The sequence below is a fragment of the Bactrocera latifrons genome, unplaced genomic scaffold, assembly GCF_001853355.1.
Source record: "Bactrocera latifrons isolate USDA-ARS-PBARC rearing strain unplaced genomic scaffold, ASM185335v1 scaffold_10, whole genome shotgun sequence".
NCBI lineage: Eukaryota > Metazoa > Arthropoda > Insecta > Diptera > Tephritidae > Bactrocera > Bactrocera latifrons.
The window spans coordinates 2,097,147-2,123,050 of record NW_017534408.1 but is presented as its reverse complement, the minus strand read 5'-3'; the positions used below and the strand labels follow the sequence as shown (position 1 = coordinate 2,123,050).

Genomic DNA, 25,904 nt, shown 5'->3' with positions numbered 1-25,904 from the left:
GGCGGTTCAACAAGATATTGAAACAATAATATTTTTGTAAGAAGTTTGGGCCAAACTTTAATTTATGAAGAAATTATATTATGTTTCTATTTTTTTTTCCAGGCCAAAATTAGAAAATGGACCAGAATTTATTTGTGTCTTATAGCACTTGCTAAATAAATCTAGATTTTGATTAACTTTGACAAATATATTAAATCGTAATGTATTTAAATTGAAAGAATTCTACAAACAATAAAAATATATTGAAAACTGTACGTTTCTATTATTTTTTCCAACACTGTATATATGAGTGTATGTGTATTAAAAAGCAGAAATGCCAATAATTAAAATTTTTGCAGGCAAAAGATCAAAAGAATTTTATGAAAGGATACAACGAAAGAAGCTGAGCGATTTAGCTGTGCGTCGCCAAGGGAAACAGAAATAAATACCGACTCATTACGACAGAAATGTATACATATGTACATATATACTTACATACATGAGTACGTATTTATCTACGCTACTACTGTTATTGAGATAATGTAAAAGGGTTTTTCAATATGCGGATTGGATGGTGGATGGATGGTGTGGATTGGTGGATTTGGAATTATGGAATTTTCGGCGGCTGCAGCTGTCTGTGCTTCTGTTAAAGGAAAGCATATTCGTTAACTTTCGGCAGAGTATTTTAAGAGTAACGGCATATTAAAGCTTAGCTTTATACAGTCTAGTCTACCAAACAGATTGTCAAGTTCAGTTTTGTCGCGTGAAGCGGCTGGTATATAAGTGTTAGCTAAGCTCGAAGTCATCATAATCTCAAGCATTCCATGTCAACTAAATCACTCGATCAGAAATCATCCAAAATAAAATATATTCTCGATTTATGAACTGCCTTAGTCACACAGGAACATATTTGATACTGATGTTACTGAAGCTCGTGTGAACCCTCGATTCCTCGTACGAAAATTTAAATTATCAAAGCACCAATTTGTGCCAAATGTCAACCCCTTTATCTTTGCTAAGCGAAACAAATTGAATACTTCGCATTTGGATATCAAAGCAACACTAAAACTCAAAAAGGTAAGAGGATATTAATATGCAGATGTTGAAAAACTACATAAAAACAAGTAAGGAAGGGTTAAGTTCAGGTACAACCGAACATTTTATACTCTTGCAAGTTGGCAAGAATCAAAGCCAGGGAATTATCAATGAGCGATTTTTCGTAAAAAGTCATATTGAGGTTGAAATGACACTTTTAGTGTACCGTTATATGGGAAAAGGGTGGGGTAGTCATCAGATGTCATCCATCGTTCACACTGTAGGTAATAGTTGTTATAAGAATTTTCCTAAGCGAACTTAGCAATTGTAGCTTTACTGGTATAGAAACCTATTAGAGAGCGGGGCCATGCCCACTTTTCCAACATTTTTAGCCCACATGTGCCAAAATACAGTTCTACATATATCTTAATTTAGTACTTATTTATGATCTTGTATACGTTGTCGGTTAATCGCTATTGTGGGCGTGGAAGTGGTCCGATTACCCTTATCTATGAACTCCGGATTACTTTTTTCCAAGGAACATGTGTACAAAGTTTCAACAATCTATATCAATTTTTACTCAAATTACAGCTTGCACGGAGGGACAGGGCTCAATTAGAGGAATACCACGGCGTACAAATATCTGCGCAAACTGTACGAAGACGACTACAAGAAAATTCATTGAATGGCCGTTTTCCAAGACGAAAACCTAACGTTCCAAAAAAATATATTGAAAAGCGAAAAGCGTTTGCTAAAGACCATCTCTGGAAGGACTCTAAATTTTGAAATTTGGTGGTTTGGAGTGACGAATCCAAATTTAGTGTATTTGGTAATGATGGGAAACCATATTTAGGACGACTCCCTTTGCAAGAACTCAATCCCAAATACACTAAAAAAACCATGAAATATGGCGGTTCATCGGTGATGGTGTGGGGTTGCTTCACGTCATCAGGCGTTGGCCCGATTGTTAAAATAGACGGGMAAATGACAGGTGAAATGTACAAAGGAATACTGGAGAACAATTTMGACGGTGATTATGTGGACAACTTACCGTTAGCTTGGATTTTCCAGCACKATAACGACCCCAAACACTGCTCGCGGGTCGTTAAAACTTGGATACGTAGTCGAAATAYTRAAATTCTGGATTGGCCAGCTCAAAGTCCGGACCTAAACCCCATAGAAAACCTATGGGGGATTATAAAAAGAGCCGAATCTGCATTCTTTATGGGAAATAATACAGGCAGAGTGGTACAAAATAAGTCCCGCTCAATGTGCTACTTTAGTCTAAACAATGCCTAAACGATGTACTGAGGTGCTACGTAATGAAGGTTATCCAACTAAGTATTAGTCTTAGGTAAGGTAAAACTGTAAAAAAATACGACTAGTATACGACTTCGAATAACTACATTTTTCTTTAGGTGACTTAATTATATGAGCACAACAACATGGATGGGCTAAGCGAATGAACGCAATATTTTTATTATTTTAGAAGTTAAATAAAAAATAAGCATTCTGTTTTGAACTGAATTAAAATTTCTTCCATTTTTTGTAAAATTAAGTTTCATTCCTGTACCATAGAAGTTGCTTTGAATAAACTTTCCTTCTGTTACTGGCGTGACTTAATTATGTGAGCACAAGTGTACATATTAGGTTGTCAAAAAAGTCTTGCGGTATTTTAGCTAGTTGCCGCTGAGAGCGCGTAGTTCTAGTTTTATTCGTCGCATCGGGTCATGCTATATCTTTTTCAAGCTCATTTCACACGCTAGCACGTGCTTGATTGATTGAATAAGAGAATAGAATATTTTGCAGTACTACTACGATAAAGGCAAAAATGCATCTCAAGCCGCCAATAAAATTTGTGCATTTGTTTATGGACCCGATACAGTTTCCATTTCCACCGCACAACAATTCAACGTTTTCGTTCTGTTGTAGAGGTGGTCGAAGATGCGCCACACTCCGGAAGGCCCGTCGTCGAAAACTGCGATAAAATCGCTGAATTGGTCGAAAGAGACCGGCATAGTAGCATCCGTAGTATTGGTCAAGAGCTGGGCATGAGTCATCAAACCGTTATAAAATTAATAACAAAAACAAAAAAAACCGCAAGACTTTTCTATTACATTTCCACAGCTAGGTGAACAAACCTATTATACTCTGTAACGACATGTTGCAAGAGTGTAAATACATCTAAATATCAGCGCGACAATTTCGACGTAGATAAGTATGCATGTATGTATGTGTGTCAAGTAGACAGACACGTGTACAAGTGCTAAGAAGACTGAAGCGAGTTCTGCATCAAGTGTTTGTGTGAGAGCGACAAAGGCGTTGTAATGTTTGGCCAAACGCAAGGCTTGTAATTAAACTGATAGACATACCACAGGGAATCAGTTATATTGCCCACACACACACACACACCACACACACCACACACACCACACACACATACACACATAGATGGTGGGCATAGACACAAATTGTTTGTGCGCGTTTGAAGTGCCTTTTAAAGCTTCCTAGTTAACACTTCAAAATATGATAAACAAATAAATGAAAGAACTAAGTACTAGCCGACTGAATGCGGCGCCAACAGCCTGTTAGCCACCATAAATCCACATGAGTGGGTTTGTGTGTGCGTGTGTGTAAAAGTGCCCCGTTATGTTTGGTTTAAACGTGATGGCGGCTCAATGGTTGCTTGCTTACGGGCTGAAAGCATCAAGTGTGTGTGCCACAACTGGCGGAAGTTATCAACCGCAATACGCTGGCAAACAACAACAACGCTACTTCCACAACAGCAACAGTAAAGCGAACTATGAGTGCCGCTAGGAGCTAGTGTTGTTGCTGTATTCGCACTATTCGCGCACACAAAACGGGCATTTATTGTAGATTTGTTTGCGGAATAGGATAGGGTTTGCTGCTATTTCCATTACAAAAACAACAGCAAAAACAACTATTCAGTTAGTGCTAATAGTATCCGGAGCATATGCAGTATTAGCAAGGCGGCCCTACACCCACACTCACATACTTACACTTACACATACACACACACATGAAATTTTAGAAATATATGTATGTACAATACGTATGCATTCTGGCGCTTTGAGTGCGAAACTTTGCCAGCAGCAAAAAGCCAAAGTCACTGAATGAGTGAATGAATGATTATTGTTGTTGTATTGTATTACATTAAAAACGCTTGTTGCTGCATTAATACACACAAACATACACATGGACGCCGCCAATCTGTCTGCTTCTTTGGCAATGCCTTTTGATTTTGTTATGGCATGATGTTTCTTTTGAATATTTTTGTTGTAATTGTTGCTGGCAAATTTGCGGCACATTTCCTTTTAGGATATACCCAACTTTTTTTCCCACTGCATTTTGCTTTCATGTGGCCCAGTGCGCCGCTCTTCCTTTTGTGAGTCAAAAACGCTTACTTTTTGTTCTTCTGTATGGGTGTGTGTGTGAGTGTTGGTGGGATTACGTGCGGCTTTGGCTTTTAATTCACACCACTTGTAGCTCAGCACTCACAATAGTTGGCTATGCCTCCTCCAGCCCTACCGCCTGCTTCGTGCCTCTTCAGTGGTGCCAATACCCACGAGGCTCGTCGCAGAGCACAGGGTGCGAAATTGTCGAAGCGAAAAGCGTACAAAACAACAATAATAACAAAAAAAAAAAAAAAACAAAAACAGCAGTTGAAAAATAGTAGTCCCTCAAGTGCACTACAAAACTTTGCAACTCAAGTGTGAAATAACGAAACTGCTCTCGATTGTGCATTAATTTTATGCATTAATGAGCGCACAGTTTGCATCGGAGCGGGCAGCGCGGATGTCAATGAAGAAGAAATGGAAATTGTTTGTTATTCCTGTGCATAAAATTAAGTGGTCGGTCTTATGTTGTAACAATTTGGTAGTTGTGGGCATTTTTTTCTTTAACATTTTATGGTGATTTGAAGACCAATTTGTGGTGCGGTGAATAAATGGTGTGGAAAACAAATAAATACGAGGAATAACGGTTAATTTGACAGGATTGCATTATAAAAGGACAATCTTAAGCTAAATAGAAGCAAAAAAAAATATATATAAATATGTGACCTTTTTGACACCTAAGCCCCCTTCCATAGAACAGGTCACATATATGTATAAATTGTGTCTAAAAAGCACCCGTAAATTGACGTTAAATTCATTGGATAAATGATATTTCAAAAAAATGTATTTTACTAAGTTGGTAAGGGCACTCCAATCGCTATGCCAAATATGAGCGCTATCTGTCAACTAATTTGTTTATAGCAGCTGCTTAAGTCGGTACACATCAGTGGTGCATTGCAATTTTTTTTTTTAGTTTTAGTCTTATTTTGTGAGCGGAATTGTTGCGAATGTTTGAAAGGGCCTACGGTGATTCAGTTTTATCAAAAACACAAGCCTACGTGTGGTACTAAGCCTTCAAAGACGGTCGAGAGATCCTTGAAGACAAGCCACTTTCTGAACGACCTTCAACCTCTTCAACTGACGAATATTAAAAAGCGAAGACTATTATTCTTAAAATCCTCAACCAATCGTTAGAGAGATGGCAAGCGAGCTTAAGATCTCGCGCGAGTCCGTTCGAATAATTTTGGTGGGTATTTTTGGTATGAAACGCGTTCTTGCACGACTCGTCCCGATAAAGCTGAATTTTTTTCAAAAAGAATATCGTAAAAAGATCATTGTGCAAATTCCGATACCACATTCGGAATTGCATTACAACTGGCGATGAGACATGAATTTATGAGTTTGACAAGCAAAGACGTGCACAATCATCGGAATGGAGGGAAAACCGCCAAAGCCGCTCAATAATCAAGGCGATACTCATTGTTTTTTCGATATTCGTGGTTTGGTACATTATGAATTTGTTTCGGAGAAATAAACGGTCAATAAGAACTTCTATTTGACCGTATTGAGCCGATTGGGTGAGAACATCCGTCGAAAATAGCCGGAATTGTGGAAGAACAATTTATAGATTTTACACGATGATAATCGATACCACATATCGGGCCACGATTATGAACGAATTTAAAGTCAAAATCGCAATGAGTACCATCGTTCAACTGCCGTATTTACTAGATTTCATTCCGTGTGATGTTTTCATAACCCCAAACTGTAATTGTCGCTCGATGAAATCCGTTTTTAATCGATCGAAGAGATGAAAAGAAGTACGCTGTAGTAGCTGAATCCATCTAAAAAATATTTATAAAAATTGTTTCGAGGACTGCAAATATTGTTGATATAAGTCTAATACTTTTGGTGGGAATTACTTTGAAGGCAACCAAAAATTGATGAATAATTATTTTGCGATTTTTTACAATTTCCAGGTACGCTTTTGTCAGAATGTATATGCGTGTTTTGTAAACAAACATTAACTACGGTTGCACCGCAGCTAGAATACTCTTCACAGGTGTAAAATAATGCAAAAAAAGACTCAATATTTGAATTTTTCACATAAATTTTGAGGTTATGTGAAAAAGGTGTTAATGCAATAGTTATAGATCTTTTCATTTACTACTAATTTGTCATATAACTTTTTTCTGTAGGACTCGTAGTTTTACCGGAAAGCAAAATTAACAGTTTTTAATATATATGTCTGTGCCCAAAAAATAAGGTGACATTTGAATTTAAACTGCGCGTGTCGAAGGATTTGGAGAATGATTTCTTTTTTAAGTTGGTAGTACTGTCAGTCACATTTATGTCAAATTTCATGTCAAAATATTATTAGTGTTTGAGATACGTATCGTTTTGTGAGCTGCTAAAGGTGAGTTTTTCGTTTTTTGCGATGTCGAAATTTGTTGGGCAAAGAATTTGCATAAAATTTTGTTTACGTAATCAATTTTCTGCTGCGGATACGTTGAGGATGGTGCAGGCAGCCTTTGGTGACGAGACTATGTCTAAAAAAAAATTTTTACAAGTGGTATAGTGAGTTCCAAGCCGGCCGTGAACGTGTCGAAGACGAAGAGCGTCCAGGGCGACCATCRACCTCAACCGACGAAGCTCACGTTCAACAAATCAAAGATTTGGTGTTGAAAACCCGTCGATTAAAAATTAGAGACCTTACTGATGAAGTTGGCATATCGAAAGGCTCAGCCAATACCATTTTGAAGTACCGAAAACATTGAAGTTTTTGGAAAAAAAGGCGTCGCGTTGAAGTGTGTGAAACGATGCTTTCCGACTACCAGAGTGTCATGAAACAACCGATCAATAGAGCGAATATCGTGCCAAAAGAGAGCCGAGACCAAAAAAATCGCGCCAAAGTCGCTCAAAAATCAAGGTCATGTTGACTGGTTTCTTCAATTATCGTGGTGTTGTGCATTATGAATTCCTTCCAACAGTCAACAAGGGATATTATTCGAACGTTATGCGTCGTTTGCGTAGCGCTGCCCGCCTAAAAAGGCCGGAATTGTTCAAAGACAATGGTTTTTACACCACGATAATGCACCATACTGCCCTCGTAATTCGTGCTCATTTCGCCAAAAACTCAACACATATCGCCGTATTTACCTGATCTGAGGCCGTGAGACTTCTGGCTGTTCACCAAGCTCAAAAGACCGCTCCGGGGACACCGTTTTTATACGATAGAGGAGATTCAAGCCGCAGCGAAGACGGAACTGAAGGCCATCCCGAAGTGACTACAACCAGTGTTTCGAAGATTGGAAAATCCGTTGGCATCTAGTGGGGATTACTTTGAAGGGGATGAAATTTATTTGGAAGAATAAATAAAGAATTTTCAAAATAAATACAATGTCACCTTATTTTTTGGGCACAGTTCCTATATAAAATCGAATTTGAGGAAATTATGTTCCAGAGTGGATATATTGATATTGTCTAATAACCAAAATTAGTATGTAAGTCCCTCAAAATATGCTTGCTATAAGCACTGAGCGGCGTAGCCCTGAGCTTCTTCAGCAAAATTTTTCATTCAACCTTAATCGACTTATGACGCATACGCCGAGGCGCATATTTTAAAAATCGAACGGTATTAGAGATTGTTTGTGCTTTCAAGCAATAATGTATTTTGCGACCCATACTTTACGATTCTCGTACAAGAGTTACATCCCTTTGTTAAAGTTTGAAGGTAGGATGCTTCTTTACAGTAATGATGGCCGACATGCTGAGGACCTCCGGTATTACTCTAACGTTAAACGACGGTTGCATATAACCATCAATTTTCTCTCTCTCTCCATCTTGAGCCTCTGCAAACCTAAAAACTCTGAATTTTTCACTTTGCGGCATTAAAAAGTCTTTAAAATGGTAAAAATTCTTGTTGACAATCAATAACGTCAAATTTTAAATATTTTTAACTTACAAATTGTATTGTCACTGATGATAGAAAATATGGATTCATTTACCTGCGAATAAAGAAAAACGAAAATAAATTAATATTTATATTTTTTTGTTAGGAAATTTTTTAATACATTTTTTATATACTAGGTATGGCCTAATATTTCGATTACATATTATCAATGCCTACATTTAGGAGCTTAGGAATCTTTTATCTTTTCTTATTTCTTTTTCATTCCTGTTTGGCGGTCTATATTTCGTAAACGCTTAAGTTAAACTAAAAATGATACAGACCATTCCTGTAAAAGTAGTTTTCTTTTTCACCGAGGTTATAGAATTCTTAAAAAATTGCCTTAAAATAATCACATTTCAACCGATAATAACTTTTAAACGGTTAGGTTTACGAAAAAGTCATGAAAATGATTTCGTAGAGCATTAAATTTTCTACAGAACGTATGAAAGGAGACAAATTTCCAAGTCATTGGAAGTGGCCTATTATTTTTTCTTGATAATACAAAAAAATATAAAGCTGTAAGGCGGAGGACGTTTCCGTTCGAATTAAGAGCCAATAGTTGGATATTTTCCTAGATGTGTCTAAGAACCTATTTTTCAGAATACCAAGCAAAAACAAAAAAAAAAAATATATAGAATTAATCGTTTTTTTGGACTCACTCTAATATATACATGGTGTGAAATAAATATCAACTGAAACCAAATACAAATAATTGACCACATTGAAGCACTTTCGGAAGCCCAGCAAAAGAGAATGAGATAATAGTACTTGAATTGTTGTACGTTGTGGCACGTTGAATCGCAAGAATAAATCTGGTGCATGCTATTAAATTATGCCACAGCGTTGCAAGCGAACGTGCAAGACACGCAAATGGAGCAAATGGCGAAAACAGCAACAACAAAAGAGCGATATGATAAAATAGAAAGCAGAATTCAGTTGCGCGATTGCCGAAATATTCACAAAATGGGCATAACTTGTCTTATTGCAACGCCAGCCGCTGCTCACACTCTATTGCGCAACGGTAACTGTTTCATTAATCACAGCACACAATCGCAAACATTCGCCCGATTTGGCAAACAGCTGATGAAATGGCAAACAAGTTAATGCACAGCAAGATATCGGTTGATTTCGTCGTGCGATAGGCGTTCATGTATCCAATGAACTTATGACTAATGCCAGCACACCCGGCGAACCATTATCAGCGAGTAATCAACGGCACAGCAGCGCTGCCTTTTGGTCATCCTTCGTTTGTCGGTTTGCTCCGAACTGACACTTCACTTATGTTGTGCTCACATTACCGTAGGTCATCGGCCTCGAAATGAGCAACAAAAAAATCTATGTTCATATGTACCCGCAATAAATACGAAGCTTCATCAAGTTCGTACAAGTGTTACCAATTTTGCTCATTTTCATTTTGGTCCGCTTTTTGGGGTTTCTTTAGATGAATTGCCGTTTGTTTTTGTGTGGCAAATTAAGTGTAATTAAATGCTGATGGAACTCCCCGAAAAAAAATCATAAAAAGCGGATGTGCATACATACTTATGCTCAAAGTCTGAGGTGGGAAGAAAAAAAAAAGAAACAAAATTTAATAAAATGGTTGCGAGAGAAGTGCTGTTATGACAGGGTTATGTGTGGCCAAATCTCTTAAAATTATGAAGAAAGCATATACGATACATGGTTAGATGTAGATACCTGTTAATAAACTGCAGGTAATTAATGAATTTTTTTTCCATCTGTGACTAAATACGAGCTACATTCGCTGACAAAAAGGCATATTTAAGTATACAGAAAAGAATTCCATTTAACTATGTGGTTAATTTGGATAAATATAAGATTATTTAATTTAAGACGAGTTAAGGACTGCCTAACCTGTTGCAGTAGCGGTAGGATACCACCGAGTTAACTGTTCTTGGCCGTGTAAAATTCCGTGTACGTTCCGGTTACGTAGATCCGTCCATCGTGGGATCTAACCTCGCTATTGGAGGTACTGAGTCATCTTACGATACGACTTTATGAGTACCAGGCCACAGCGGAGTCGCAGGTAATAAAGCAAAGCTGATGAGCTGGCACGACACTCTAATCACGTTGTCAATAGAATGGGAACGGGTCGGTGCGTTATACTACTGTATGGCTGGGCTTCATAGGAGCTTGGCCACGAATGAGCAACCATCAGTACTTCCGCTGTCGCAAGATCCTTTTGGAACACGGTAGATTTTAAGAGGCCCAGAAAGTGGTCACCTTAGCTGTGGGAGTTTATCTAGTAACTGGCGCCCACGCTTTAAGGTTTATAATCTTAGCGCTTGCCCAGCTATGGAAGAATTTAGGAAGAATACGAGACAGAAATACCTCGACACTTTCTTCTTGATTCTCTAGCCTCCAGCGAGATCAGCGACTCCACTGAGCCAACTCATAAGGTCGGATGCAGGAGTTCTATTTTTTTGTAATATAATAGTCCGATTTCAATCTTGACGAACAGCTATGGAACCGAACCTAACTAACTTCGACAAAGTTAAGTTGTTACTTATTTAATGGAAGTCTAGTCTTTTTTATTTAAACTTCACTTGTTTGATGACGTCACATAAGCGTGTATTTCACAAAGATGATTATGACAGTTTTCTATTTCCGACAAAAATATGTTTTAACATTCCCTTATTTATAAATAATTTTTTCTATGAGAACAGTAATAATAATCTTCTCTATGGGACAGTAAGTTCCAGCAGTCGTGCGAAATTTTTATCAGAAGCTTTTTAACTTGCAAATGGAAATAAAAAGAATGAATGAGCTTGCATTCAACAAACGCCTTGCCAATAAACTCGAGATTCTTAGTATTGTCATAAACTCGAGTTTATTTGCCATTTTAATGTTCAGCATTAACACTGCTCACAAACTCGGAGTTTATTTCTTATTACCGATTCACAAAAATTTGTATAGTTGTTTATGAAGATATGACAATATTATGAAATAGATTTGAAAAAATTTAATCCGCAGCTGAAAAACTGGTCTATCCGCTGTTTTTGGCAAATGTTAAGGATCTTTAATAAAAGAAAATAAAATTAAGCGCAGAATCGTTACAATTTAAGCGCTTCTTTCATAAACAAAAAACTGTGTAATAGATTTTGCGGGACATCGTGATCCCTGGACAAAAGTAAACATACTTCAAAACCCACGGAGTTAGAATAAGACCCACCTAGATCATTTTCACCGGTTTAACTTGAAATCTTCTGAACCATCTCTATCAACACTGATACTTCGAGTTTCCCTACTTCTTTAAAGGAAAAACACAAAAACTTAAAATTTAATGGGGAATGTTTATTACCATTCGAAAGAACATTCTTCGACATTTAATTTCTCATAGATTAAGTATTTATTTCAAGGTTGTCTGCGGCTATGTCTCCAATGACCCATTCATTGAATCCAAATTTCGATAACACGTTCGAGCATTTCAAAAGCTATTGAAAAAAGTATCTCTACTTGGATCAACCTTTATAAGTGATATTGATAAATGTTTTAGCCAACTTCTCTGTAACTTTCGGATTAAAATTAGCTAAGAATTAAACCAATTTTCGTAGTTTAATACACCTACCTAGCATAAGAATACTCCTCGTTCAAAAAATATATATACCAGAAAGTTGAAAAAAATTTCAACTCTGCGGCCCGAAACCACCTCTACTCGACTAACTGAGCTATTCGTATGCACAGTTATAATAGAAGTTTAACAATTTTGATTAGCAACCACCAGTGGGATCACTTTAATTTACTAGCTGTGAGGTGTAGTTGAACGCCAAGCTAAAAACCAATGTGCGAATGTCGCTATAGTAAAGGAAAAGGTTCTTAATCGCTACAAGACGCCACCAGAGACATCACCGATGCGGGCAGTAAACGTAAAACAAAAGACATAAAACATAAAAACCGACGTTATGCTGACGAACTGGAGACCAAGCAGCGCGTAAGTGGCCATCAAACGCATGCATACTGACGGCTAGCTGGAAATTATAGTCATAAGAAGCGGCGAATGGCGGCAAACAGACAAGACAATTTCAGCTACGGCTATTTGTAGAGCTAACAGTGCGCGGCCATTAAAGTTTGCTCTATTTTTGGGGTCTTAAAGTTGGCTGCAAATAAACGAAAGAAGAACTCGAACTCACTTTTGAATGGCAAGCAAGAGAGTCGTCGGGGAAAGTGGTGAAAGGGGAGTTAGAAGGGGGCTGGTACGAAACAGTGTGCATGTGTGTGTGTGTGGATTAGCTTTTGTTCTTTTACGAGAAACAACGAATATTGAGGGCATTAATGGCAAGGCAACAACAATGTTACGTGGGTTTTATAAGTGTGTATGTATGCATGACTTTGTATATGTTTGTGTATGTATGTATGTAGAGGTGTTTGTGCGCGTCTCTGTGGCATTTGATGTGCCTTAATGGCAGACAAGATCTGGCTTAAAAATAACATTTTGGGTAAAACAAAAGATGTGGAGCTGGCTTTATTTACGCTTAGCTGACCACCAAAGCAGTGGGAAGCGCAAGCAAAACAAACATATAACATGGCAACATGCGAAGGTATTTTTGTAGGCAATTATTTATAAACACACACACACACACACATACAAATACATACCACCAAAGATGTGTATATTTTAGTCAGATTTTATAGCCGTCGCCAAGCACAAACAGATGCATGCAAGAGCAAATGTGTATGAAGTTCAAATATCATATTTGTTGGCATATCAATCTAATAACGGTATTAAAGTAAAATGTTGCCAACAATGCGTGCAATTTGTGTGAGCGACCCAAATGTGTAGTGAACTGCGAGCGAGCGAACGAACGAACGAACGAACGAGTGAGTGTGCTCATCGTAAATACTTTGGAGCCAATACTTACATACGCACGAATGCACCTCGTATATACATATGTGAGTATGTATATATGTATGCATTCATTGGCAACAAAATATGGCACAGATATTTCCAGTGTCAGTGGTGAGCAGCTCAAAATGTACATTTGACAGAAACATAAGTACCGACAAGATATTTGTCATTAATATATGTATGTGTGCATGTACGCGTATATGACAGTAGGTGAGGTTATATATATATATATATCATCATGTTAGCCTATCACCTCCAACAAACGCAGCTTTTAATATATTTACAGTTGCTTTGGGATTTATGACAATGTCACACACACACACACACAGTCACACCATCACACATGCCAACACACACATTTAATGTTTGTCGAAGGCAAATTAGCCGGAATTGCGCACTGATTTATGATGTTTGCTTACGACTTGTTGTTGTTGCCACCACCAATACATACATACATACATACATGCATATGTACATAGATCGGTCGGTCAGCAGCAAATGAAGCGCGATTCCACAAGAACGCATGTGCCTACGTATGTATGTGTTTGTGCATTGCAAGCATTAGACCAAACCGTCAACCCGGCTGACAGCCCATATTTATTTTGTTGACAATGCATTTGAAAAGGGATGGCAATGCAATTACAAGTGCGTGAAAAATGCATCGCTTCGGGACCTTCACATGTCGTCTTCAGTTGCATTTGAGCATTTGTTTACAGTAACATAAATTAAATGTTAAATACCGTATACCGTAAGTGGATTGTAGCAGTCATTTTAAATAAACAAATATGCATATTTTTGCCAGATCGCAGGCAATTAAGGAAGTTACAACTGACTTTAAAAAGTATTCATGAACTGGATAAGTCGGTGGATTGGATTCATTTACATGAATTTTTAAAAGTATTGAGTTGAAATATGAAGCTAAATATTGAATACATATATGGGTTATTTCTGTACAAAAACTTGTTCACCTTTCTGTACTCTGGGAAAAATAATTTTGGATGCAAAATTTAAGTTCAAAATTATTTTTCATGAACTTTGTCGCAAAATATTCGACACGTATTTTATTACTTTGACATAATATGAAAAATTTTGAAGCTATGAATTTGCGAAATTTTTCATTGCATCTCCAAAACATCGGTTTATCGCATTTTGACCGAACATTTGGGCTTACGAAAGGTGTGTGCACGGTTTGTTCTGCACAAATTGACTGACGACCAAAAATTGCCTAGAATCCAACCTTCGAAGCACTTCATTAAAAAGGTCAAAAAATTAATCTAAAATATTGTAATTGGTGACGGAACGTTATGTTTCCAATATGATTCCGAAACGAAACGCCAGAGTGTTGAAAGCAAGGCACCGTACGAGCCGAAACCCAAAAAATCGCGCATGGAGAAGTCAAAAGTGAAAACAATGCTAATTTGTTTTTTTGATTCCAAGGGTATTGTCGACAAAGAATTTGTTCCACCTGGCCAAAACGTTAATGCGGTATTTTACCTTGGAGTTTTGAAGTGTTTGGTGCGCTGAATTCGACGTGTTCGGCCCGAATATCGCGAAGATGAAAGTTGGCGTTTGTTGCACGATAATGCGCCGTCTCATCGATCGACGCGTGTGACCGATTATTTGACCAAGAATCACATTTTAACCATTAACCACTCCCCGTATTCACCTGATATGGCACCGTGCGACTTTTTTTTACTAAACGTATTCTCTCATATTTCTTTATCCGCACGTTAACGATTTCTCGATGCCTCCTTCAAATCAGCCAATTTCAAAACAAAACAACAAAAACGAAACTCAAGTGTCAAGAACAGTTCATCACCGCTTAGTCTTTGTCTGTGGAAATTCCGCAAGGATTACAAGAAATGCACAAATACTATATGTATGTAACAACAACAACTATAAAGGCAACACATGACAAAATCATATCCCTTTATATTAGCACTTTTCCTTTGTGTGGCAAAGTGAAAGGACAAATGGCATGCCAAGTGCACTTTTCACAAATTTTCACTCAATGTGTGTGGCAATTTTCATATAAATATATACACACACATCTACAAAGTATTCATGTCGACTTATATGTGTTCGCTGTGCTTGTGTCCATTCAAAGAAAATGCGCTGTGAAAGAAATGAAATGAAATGGCTAGAAGCAGTCAAGAGTGAAACTTCTTCAAACTCTCAGCAGGTCTGTGGAGAAGAAACAGTAGAAATAATAGTGAATTACGAAGCGAAGACACAACGAAACATGGCTAAGAAAGGCTGTGGTAATGCTAGTGACGATTTACCAAGTATTTGAAACGACGAGAAAGTGAAGTTTATTAATTGAGAAGATGGTCAGCAGGAAAGAAATTGGCGAATAACTTTGGGTTTTCATTTGGTTACGAATAGAGAACACTAAATTTGATACACTTTGATAATTTGACTGGAGTTTGCAACGACCCTTTACATTTCACAATGGACTTCGTTAGAGAGTTCTTTTCCCAATTTTATATCTAAATGTATATTATATATAGTATTTCATTTTTTATAAACAGCGGCTGATTATTGAATGAGAGTGAGATTTCAGCTGGAACTTAACCTAAAACAGTTGTTATTGAACAGTATTTGGTCTATTTTAAACATGTGGTTCGATTGGATAAAGAATCCCCTGTTATTGGTAATGCTACACCTTCAATAGGGTCTTGGTACTCGATATCAATTCTGATAGTATTGCAATTTATAGAAAATAGATCTCACCGCGAACAGTAAACAGCAGAGTGTGCGAAGAAGGACGAATCACGCGTTAATACTTTTACTAAATGTAAAAAATCATCCAAGACCTCGAAAAGCTTTTGAAAAAGGTGGTCTGCTTTGGTATAATAAAGTTGTGACGCTATTTAATTCTGTATAGTAGGAGTAAGCCTCTTCAACATCGCTGACCAGATATTCACCATGCACCAATCTTGGAAAAGACCCGTGAAACAAATACGAAAAGAGCTGCTTTTATGCCCCGATGTCAGAGTTGAGCAATACCAAAAGCACCGGCAGGAACGAGAAGGGCCTCTCCGAGCTGTTTCGATACCAAACGAGGTGTCAGACAAGGCGACTCCCTATCCTGCGACTTCTTCAATTTACTGCTGGAGAAAATAAGTAGAGCCATAACAATCGTACACTCGTCGCACTCGCGACTTGGGTCCCACGTCTCTGTCACGACAGAGTCCGTTGTGGTTTTACGTGAGTTCCTGCCTGCGAAGGCCTAACSCCACGGTGCTTTCTATTGCTAGAAGTACATAGATCAAAACAATGCGTTGATCAGCGCCCCAAAGCACGAGTGCATGCAGCTGCACCATACTCTGGAGAACCAAAGCATGAGTGCCGCCACATACACTTATACTTTGGTTCCAATTGGTTTGGGTGGACAAGCACACCCTAGCCACCTTGGTCGGGTACGAGGCCTATCTAAAACCTCTGCCGTACTCTGGGTCCGGCACCCGGCCGCAGTGCGACTCCACACCGGACTAATGCCCTTCCTGCATTTAGGTTTAAACCATAGCCACCACGAATCTCCCCAAGGGGCCAAAAAACCAATGAGCAGATTGGAGTTTCCTCCAAGGGCTGACTGCTCCCCGTGGTACCATGTTTTAGTCTTTGGTGTGGCCTGTAGCTTGCGCTACTGCCAGTTGATCCCCCTCAACTGTATGTTGACATGTGTCTCGTAAAACCCTTCGTAAACGAAAACACGGTCGAATACCAGGAATAAAAAATACAGAGTACAGTAACCATGTTTTACGATGAATACTATAGCACTATATCACAGGCATGCCTTACCACGGGTATATTCGGTTTCCCCCCCAACCTGGAGGGGTCCCCCCTACCTGCAGGGGGATCTCTGTCACGACAGTCATAACTTCGAAGTCGTAGGTAATTTCGTCTATCTTGGAACCAGTATTAACACCTACAACAAAGTCAGCCTGGAAATCCAACGCAGATTCACTCTTGCCAACAGGTGCTGTTTCGGACTGAGTAGGCAATTGAGAAGTAAAAACCTCTTTCGACGAACAAAAACCAAATTCTACAAATCAATCATCATTCCCGTTCTGCTAGATGGTGCAAAGGTATGGACGATGACAACATCTGATGAGTCGACGTTGCGGGTTTTCGAGAGAAAGGTTCTGTGGAAGATTTATGGTCCTTTGTGCATTGTCAACGACGGAACAATGGGCTGTATGAGATATACGACGACATTGACATAGTTCAGCAAATCAAGAGACATCGGCCACGCTGGCTGGGTCATGTCGTCCAAATGAATGAAAACACTCCAGCTCCGAGAGTATTCGACACAGTACTCGTTGGGGGAAGCAGAGGAAGAGGAAAACCTCCACTCCGTAGAAAAGACCAGTTGGAAAAAGACCTGGCTACACTGGGAATTTCCAGTAAACCTTGAAAGGTTACGCGCTCGAGATTAACTATAGTCATAGTCACTGATAACGCGTTTTTCTCGAAACTGATTTATATCCGAAGGAAAGCTGGAAATGACGGAGTAATGGCCAAGAATTCAATATTTTTATTTGGAAATTCACAATTTTTTTTAATACAAGGGAAAGATTCGATATAAGTAACTAAGAGACTACTGTGAACCTTCCGAAATTTGTATTAGATTGATCTCTTACGTATCCAGACTTCACCCCGACTTAGGTGTGGAATTTGTATAAAATAAATCGCTAAAAGTTCGATGTCGATCATCTTTACTTGAAAATCGATTCAATCGTTATGGAGCTATAAATGCTGTTACTAACTCTATATTGTTTTAATTATATAATATAGAAATAAAATATGCATAATATTATTCTCTTTGTTTTTTAAGAGAATTGCTCTCAACAGTGCAAGCTTAAAAGTTATGTGAGTTATGTATATTTAGTTGTATGTATATGATGGACTTGGAAATCTCACGACACATACCATCATATGTGAGTACAAAAGTGTTTAGTGTAGAAGTTGCAATGTATGTATATGTGCCTATCGAAAGAGCATTTTCCCAGGCACGTAGTATACCCACACACACAAATGCTGGTATGTATGCAGCGAAACTATGCGGGCAGACAGTGCGGCGGACAAGGTGAAGACCATTTCGTCAGGTAGCATAAAAGCCAAAGCAAAATTTTAATGAAAAAGTTAAAAGCGAAGATATAAAGTGGAAAAGCAAATGGAATAAAACAAACTCAAAAGCACGAAGGCAACAACTACATATGCTGTATAAACGGCATACATATATGTATGTATGTATGTGTATATGAAAATGTAGGCAGATTACACATGACCAAATGTGCATAAGAGAAATATGCATGCATAACCAAGTCCACACATGAGAGAAAGGGTGCAGACTGAAGCCGTTAGACAGGCATTCATCCATAAAGTTGAAGAACGAAGCAAAATATTCGCCAAGAGACAAAGAAAAATCACTGCCATGGCAACGTGGATGCGGTAAGTATTTCCTCATCGACAGCCATGGCTACGGGGTTTCAAGAATGTATGCATGTGTAAGTGTATGTGTGTGTGATATGGCGAAAGCGCAGCAGGGCGCTGATGACTGACACATGCATGTGTATATGTGTTGTTGCAACTGATGGACTGCCAGGTTCAGAAATTGTGCGCATGTTACCAAATATTCGGCGGCTTACACAACAACAACAATAGCACAAAACGCTAGCTATTATTCACATTTCATTTCAGAGCAGAAGGGAGTGCGTAAGTGTGGGTGAGTCTGTGTGGTTGCATATTCATATGTTGCCGCAGCAACGCACAGCGCATGCAACATGCAACAACAACACATTTTTTTACAACAAATACAAAAAAATACAACAACAATCAAAAATAAAAATACAAAAACGATCAAAAACAAAAATATACAACAACAAAAACAAAAATGATAACAACCAAATTACTGCAATAACTACAAACATTTTTACAAACATGCATAACAATGACACAAGCAACAAAAACAATTTACAACAATCGCTAGCAAATGGAAGTTTGCGCCGTCAACAATGAAATGAGTTCAATGAAGACATTGCTTGCGTGAGCTCCTACACTTGTCGCAGTCTTCAGCCAAAAGTAACCTGATACATGAGAAATCTTTGCATAATGGTCAGAATTTTATGCACCGACATCGACAGCCGACACCGGCTGCAGCGCCGCCCATGCAAACAGCCAAGACGAGCGTTGCGTGCATTTGCTGTAAAAACGAAGAGCGCGTAGCTGGTGGAAGGAGTATAGAAAGCAGTAAAGGCTGGGCTGCTGCTAGACAGACATTTGGTCCTGCAGAAAATGATGACAGCTGACAGATGAGAATTGAACTGAAAGGGTGATGAAATTTTGTTTTTTGGTTTGGCTTTGAAAACGAAACAGCAGCAACAATTTCATTTGCACGCTTTTGTTGTTAGTGTTATTGTTCTTGTAGCGCGTTATTGCAATTGTAGTTGCTGTTTCCTATACGTATTGAAGTATATAACAAAGAGATACAAGAACAACAATCATTCTCACAACTATCTAATATTATTGGCAATTTTCGGCAGCGCCTAGTAACAACCCGGATTGTGTTTCCTATTACGTATACGTGTGCGATGAACTGTGGATCTTAAAACAGGTACATAGATAAATAGCCTAAAAGTAGGCAACAAAATATGGCACATCGGCGTTGCTCAGGGAAAGAATATAATTTTTGCATCTTATGTGTATAAAAATGATTATAAAATTATACAAAGAATAGGGCGATTAACATAAAAGATTCAGCTTGAGAAAATAAAAATAAGTATTTTTTTTTATTAATTTAAAATATCTTAAAACTTAATTTAAGAAGTAAAATAAGGGACATTAAAAGATTAAGGAACATTTAACAATTACTAAAAGGTCAATATTTATTTTGAAACCCTCCTCAATATTCACAATTGTAATTTGAGAACTGATGAATATAAAAATGGTTTAGTATTTGCATAATTATTCTGAAAACCAAAATAAACTTAAATTTCTCCAGAGCATATTATAATACAAAAAGCAACAAAACTGAAGGGACATCTCGAAATCTTGACATTTTGAAAAAATTTTAGCATAAATGTTGGCGTTTTATTTCATTTTTAGAAAAAATGTAGCATATATTTTGGCGCAATGATACATGAACTCTTTATATGTGCAGCTCACGTTGCACTAACTGAGTTCCTAACCAGTTTCAGATCCTCGACACACCTTGAAACCCCTTCGGACTAAATTTTTGTTTCTGAAAAAAGTTTCTCACAAAAGTTGCAGGATCTTCAAGAACATTAATATTTAAATTACCTGTCTTTTTTGTCAACACACACAAGAAGTTTGAAAAATTAGCTTAGGAACTTCTAATTATACTGTAAAATATATTTTAAAAAATTTTAAAAGGCACATTAACCAAAGGTTAAATTTTAACCGGCACTTAAATCGACGGTCAAACTGAACAAAATTTAAATTTTTGGCTGAAATTCGAATTTTATTAAGAAATTTTTAATTAATTACCTGTAAAATTAATTTAACCCTTTTTAACCTGCACACTAACTGATTGTTAATTTTTAACACTATTTTAAGAAAGTTCCAATTAAAGCCAAAAATTTCAATTTAGGCAAGAAACTTTTAACTAAATGCCTATAAAGTGATGTACAAATTTTTAACCGGAATCTTAACCGATGGTTAAATTTTAACACACATCAAAAAGTTTAAAAAATTCAGCATTGGAACTTCTAGTTAAAGCCTGTAATATATGTAATGAAAAATTTTAACCGGCACATTAACCGAAAGCTAATTTTAACAAAGTTTCAATTAGTGCCAAAAATTTCAATTTAGACAAGAAACTTTTAATTAAATACCTAAAAATCTTTAACCGGCACCTTAACCGGTGGTTAAATTATAACACTCACCAAAAAGTTTAAAAAACTTAGTCATGAAATTTGGTGTTTAACTAACCTGTGAAATATATTTTAAAAATTTTAACCGGCACATTAACCGACGGTTAATTTTTAACACTATTTTAACAAAGTTCCGATTTCAGCCAACAATTTAGCAATGTACTCCAATTAAATATTTTCTTAATTAATTAAAAAAAATTTAACCGTCACAAAAACTAGCGGTTAAATTTTAAGGTTCATAATTAAAATACAACTTAGCCAAAAGTTTAAATTTAATGCAAATTCTGCAAAAGTGAAATGAAAGAAATTTTAGTCAGCACACAAGCTGGCGCTTAAATTATCGCCCATCAGTTGAAATTTGGATATGAGAAGCGGCGACTTTTAACAAGTCGTGCTTGAGTTGAAAATAGTGCAATAAACTCGACTTTATAAGGATATAAACAAATCTTATAAATTTATATTTCTTCAACTAAACAGTACTTCAAAATTGATTCATATTGTGTTAAGAAATTCCAAAACTACTCCACCAGGTAGCGCAGCTAACAACGGTACATTTCATTTGTCAGCCAATATAATTGGCGCACACTGTGCCATGTGCCTCGCGTTTGGCTTCGTTTCAAGCAGCACTCGGCTGAGCTAATGCAACGGCTTGCCGCGCCGAACGGAAGAGAATAACGCTCAACTGAGTGTCTGAGGCCTGTGAAAACACTTCAAGTGCATCCTTGGTGGCAACGCACACACACAAGTACAACTTCCACGATGCTGCACACTAATTCACGCTGTTATTTCGTGTGCGGCATTATCCATGCGCATGTTGCATGCACTTTTTGTTCAACACAAAAATATTGCTTCAGTGTTGCCTTTGTGCGCATTTTATAAATATATTTATAACTTAACATAGAGTTCACATTTTGGAATAGCTACGGTTCATTGTGCCTGCGGAGTTCAACGAATCCAATTTGAAGCACCTTTTTGGCGGTTGTATAGGCATGTAGGGCCCACTCGCCTGCTGCGTATTAGTAGAGGGAAAGAAGCAGCTGTCCTTTTAAATGCCTTTGATTTTCATTTCTATGGCTCTGAAGATCATTAGTTTGATTAATTTAGAGCAACGCCTTTTGTTGGTTTTTGGTTCGGGTTCGTTCACGCTTAAAAGAGACTCATGAATCCAAAATTTAATTCTTTTGAAATGTAATGAAATTACTTTTAGCTGATTGAAATCTTATTTGCACGGCATAAGCGTCTTTAAATGCGCTCAATTTTGCCGTAAAATAATTCCACTTAAACATAAAAAATTGAAGTGACCACATAAACACGATTTTACAGCGAGATTATCTGTGTGTATGTATCTGTGTAAGTAACTGTATGCATTCCCATACATGCTCACAGCCTTGGAGTGCATGCAGTGCCCTTGTAATCCCCTAAACTCATGTCAATTTGCTTTGAATTCCTAAACTACCAATTTGATTAGCGCCAATAGGGGCGTGCAACATTAGCGTCAAGCGCTCTTTGCCGTCACATTCGTCTACATGACACAAATAATAATACTACAAGCGCAATTTCTTTGAAATGACACACAAAATTGTCCCAAGTATCGCACGGAACTACTGAACTATAAAAATTTCTTTCACTACAAATATTAAAACATTTCCTTTGCATTCCTTTGACGTGGCTGCCTATTCGTGTGTATGTGGCATACAATTGTTGCGTGCAACAAACAAACTATCGGGTCACACGCAACCCGGTGAGCTATGTTGATGTGAATGGGAAAACATAAATGCATTTCGAATATTTAAAGTACTTTACAGTTATATACGCGCTATTAAACTCACAGCCAAAGTGTAAATGTTACAAGAGAAGTACACAAATATTTGAGACAAAAAAAAAAAAAAATTAAAAAAATTGTATGAAAATTTGTTTGTTGATTTTTGAGTGTTTGTTGTGCATTTAAGCGAAGAAGTCACGTGGTTTTGTAATACTGGAAATATTAACATGTAATTTCGCTCTAATAACATAGAATTAGATATGGAATTCACCTCAGTTAAACAGTTATTGCATAACGGGATCAGATTATGCCAATATTGTAGTGTGGAACTTTGATGTTAGGTTTATGTTTTTTTATTTCGTATGGCATATGCTATAAATTTTGGACGAAGCGCTACAAAATTGATGAAAGTAGTAAAATATCATATTTTTACAAATATTTATAAATATACGATATGTAGGATATATTGAGATAAGCTTGCTCAAAAGACGAAAAATTAATAAAAAAAAATGTTTTCACTAAAACTTCGTACGTACAACTCAGTTTGTATCTTGGATCTTAGTAGTATCTAATAAAATACTAAAAAGCGCATATTCCCTACCAAAATACAAGAACTAAAAAGTTATTAAAAAAATGTTGCATAATTACAGGTGCTACGCAATATACCAAATCTAATGACCGTATTGGTAACTTAGAAATTTCAAAACTCATTAAAATATCGACTTTTTAAATATTTATGTGCTAAAAGCTTTCAGTAAAAGGATTACATTAGTGCTGGAAATGTTGCCAGGATTGAAAATACTTGGAGGGTTTTAAAAATAAATAAATAATGTAAACATTATTACTGAAATATTAAATCTTATCTATTTTTATTTTATTATTATATGATTTTTGGTTCCATGAATTTACCATATTTTTGCGCAACTATTATAGTACTCTGAATTTTTTTAAACTAACCATTTGCGCCTAGAAGTATAATTCCTTTACAGCATAAGGAGTTTAGGAAAGTTAAGAAATTGTATTCTTCTAAATCTGTTTCATTTACAACCAAATGCTTAAGACGGTTGAAATATATGAATCTTTGCAAAAAGACCTCCTAAAGGTATGCTTCACTTACAAAACAATACACTAAATAGGCTTAAATTAGCTATTTTTTTATATTTAAAAAGTGCTTCTAAAATTCAGCCTCGTCTAGAGCAAAGCCAAGGAAAATGTAACCTTTAAAATTGGGCTCCTAGAAGTATGCGTCGTTTACGATATTATAAGTTAAGAGACAAAATTGTAAAATAGATCCTTCAAAATACATAAAAATACTGCAATAATAATCAAAAAAATTGGATTTAAAAACAAACCGACTAAAATTTAAGTTTTCAAGGGAAAACAAAAAATTGCGCCTAAAAGTATGCTCTCTTTATAGTATAATGAGCTTAGGAAAGTTAAGAAATTTTATTCTTTTATATAAGCTTCATTTATAGCCATAAAGCTATTAAAACGGTTGAAATACATCAATCTTTCCAAAGACCTCCTAAAGGTATGCTTCGCTTACAAAACAATGCACTGAATAGGATAAAAATAACTCATTCTTTTGTAAAATGTGTTCATAGAGTTCCACCTCGTTTAAAGCCAAAGCCAAGAAAAACTATAATTTTAAAATTGGGCTCCTAGAAGTATGCAACGATTATGGAATTTTTGGAATCTATATCTGTAATTGATCCTTCTAAATGAGTTTTTGACTAAAATAACTGCCTCGGATAAATAATACTGCAGTTTTAATATCAACAGAAGCAAACCGGAACCAGATATTACTAAAATATTCATCACAAAAACAACTGAAAACATAGCAAAACTATTTCTGAACTGCCCAACAATGGCAGAAAAGTGAAAGGCGAACAACTTATTTCGAAAAACAACAAGCCATACACCCACACACACGCATCCACAATATTGGCATTCTAACTAAGTTACAACTATATAACAGTTATCCATACTTAAGCAATCAATTACGGCAAACACTTTCAGTAGTACACTTTTGAAATACAAATCAGAAAAAAGGAAACAAGCAAAGGCAAGTGTACGAGTTTGCAGCAAAGTGAAGTGTGTGACCGAGAGTGGAGCAGCAAAGTGGCAGACCCACATTACTTTTAGGTTAATAGGACACAATACATAAAGAGTTTTGCAAAAGTTCACACTTTCAAAGTTGCATGGCATGCCAGGCAACGACAGCACACACGCACACTTACACAGACAGGCGGCAGTTAAGCCAAGCATGGCAGCAATGCAAGTAAAAACTCCTTAAAAGTAATAAAAGTCGAAAGGGAATCCCTTTAAAGCGCCTGCATTGGCAAAAAATACAACAGTTACAGTTTATTTGTGTGTGTGATTAAGTTATGTGTGGCAGTGCAGAGAGTGGCAAAGTTAGCAATAAATTTACTTTTGAGACACAAACACACACACACACACCTCGTATACAAGCGCATAAATATGCAGCAAGCAGTCTTGAGGTCGAAATGTGAGGCAAAGTTAAGTGAAGTGCTCAAAAAAAGCATAAAAAAGCGAAAATCAGTGGCAGAAAAGGACTTAAGTAAGTGGTAAAAGTAATAATAATGAAAATAGCCGACAAAACGCATTGCATAATAACATTAACAGCAATAAAATGCATTGCGATAACAACATGACATGCAATTTACAAGCTGGCAGGCAGGCCGACAGGCAAAGAGACAGACAAACGGACTGAATTTTATATGCAAGTAAATGCACACACACACATACGCATAAATATATGAAATTATATACACAGTTGTGTTTATTAAGTGCAGCAGTGGTTTTATTATTATTGCATGCGCTTCGTACTTAAGAAACTTGTCGACAGACGGTGTCCAATGTCATTAACCCAGTGACCAAGCAACAGCGGCAGCAACAACAAGTGCCGTTGTACCCGCATATACTCGCAATGACAGGCCACAGACAATTTACATGACACTTATAAATTTAAATTATGCGCGCAGCAATGGTTTTATGGGAGAAATTTGAATTTTGAAAAAACAAATAATAAATAAATTAT

The 25,904-nt window shown here is 36.9% G+C and overlaps 1 protein-coding gene and 1 long non-coding RNA gene across 3 annotated transcripts in view; one reads left to right on the top strand and one right to left on the bottom strand.

Moving 5' to 3' along the window:
- The window catches only part of LOC108966418, a 34,090-nt gene extending 31,953 nt beyond the window's left edge, over positions 1–2,137 (top strand). For both annotated transcript variants that reach the window (XR_001993184.1, XR_001993183.1), the window contains 2 exons: positions 339–1,056; positions 1,606–2,137. This is a non-coding gene — a long non-coding RNA (uncharacterized LOC108966418). The remainder of the gene's footprint in view (positions 1–338; positions 1,057–1,605) is intronic.
- The window catches only part of LOC108966409 (mucin-19), a 106,157-nt gene that overhangs the window by 50,109 nt on the left and 30,144 nt on the right, over positions 1–25,904 (bottom strand). The window lies entirely within an intron of this gene.